The following is a 1311-nucleotide window of genomic DNA, read 5'->3' as shown; positions in this document are numbered from 1 at the left end:
TTCTTGGCTGGCCAAACGATATTTTATTTTGGCTACTGCCCGAATCACACCTCATACGCGAGGGACACTCGACACTCATCACATTCACCTCCTCGGAGGAAGATAGATGAAGCGTCTGGCTCTCTCTCTCTCTGGGGGGGGAGAAACTGCAGCGCGGGCTTCCGAACCCTTAGAGAGAGCCGCGGATCTAGCGGGTGAGGATCAAGAAAAGGATGAGCCCATCTTGGATCCCTCCGCTAAATCCACCTGCGATCCCCACGACAACAGTCTACGCAGTGCCTCGGCAACAGCGGGACTGCTGCCAGCGGCATCGCGAGCCTGGCCGCTCTCATCAAACACAGCCAGGCGAGAGCAGAGCATATGCAGTGAGAGTAACTCGCAGTGATGACACTCAGCTCCCTCGAAAGCTGACCGTGCATGCTCCGCTCCTAAACAAACAACACACAGATCGTGTGTATCCCCCGCTGCCAGATAGCGTTACCAGAGTTGCCCATTTACCACACCTTGTTACAGCACAGTAGGGCTATTGCAAACAGAAACAATACTGTACTACATAGATGTTTCCTGTCAGCCCGATTTTTGAGTGGACTTTGCTGTTCCGATGAGCATGAACGGTATACGAGTGGAGCACTCACGTGGGCCGTGAGCGACTGAGCGGAGTGCACACACATAGATAATACGCAGAGCGTCACACCATGTGAAAGTGAAACCTGAGCGGTGAACTAATTTTCGGCAGCCTGAATTTCAGTGCATCTCTAATTATTGGCGACATCAGAAATGGATATTATACAATAGCTGCTTTTTTGAACATTTTAGCAATTTAAAAATATTAAAAAATGATTTTTTTACACGGCACCCCTGCTCTCGACAGATGGCACCCCGGTTGGGAAACACTGCCCTAGACCACACGGCTGGATTATTGTGACTGCTCTTTCTCATCCTGTTAGTCTAACCACAGTGGAATAAAGAGGTGTGCTTTTCATCAGGCTAATTTGTGGTGAAATCTCAGGATGATAGGGATGAATTTAAATGGGTTACTTCTGTGTGTGCACTGCGGTAGATGCTAAATTGATGAACCCCCGTCACTGGTGAGCTTGGCATGTCTTGAAACATATCATTTTCTATCTTTTCCTATATAGATTTCAGTTTCTGTCAGTAGCAGGTTTCATCTCACTGTTCAAACACTCCTTATGATGTGGGCTGATGCTTAGGTCTAGTAGCTTATCATGTGTCAGTGTAAACGTGTTATTAAAAGAAAATATGTATTCCCAACAAAGCAGTGTTTAGCAGGTGCGTTGCATGGAGTTTTAC

This window comes from Sinocyclocheilus grahami, unplaced genomic scaffold (assembly GCF_001515645.1).
Source record: "Sinocyclocheilus grahami isolate Dianchi unplaced genomic scaffold, SAMN03320097.WGS_v1.1 scaffold784.1, whole genome shotgun sequence".
Taxonomy (NCBI): Eukaryota; Metazoa; Chordata; class Actinopteri; order Cypriniformes; family Cyprinidae; genus Sinocyclocheilus; species Sinocyclocheilus grahami.
The sequence above is the reverse complement of the archived record's forward strand: the minus strand, read 5'-3'. Positions refer to the sequence as shown.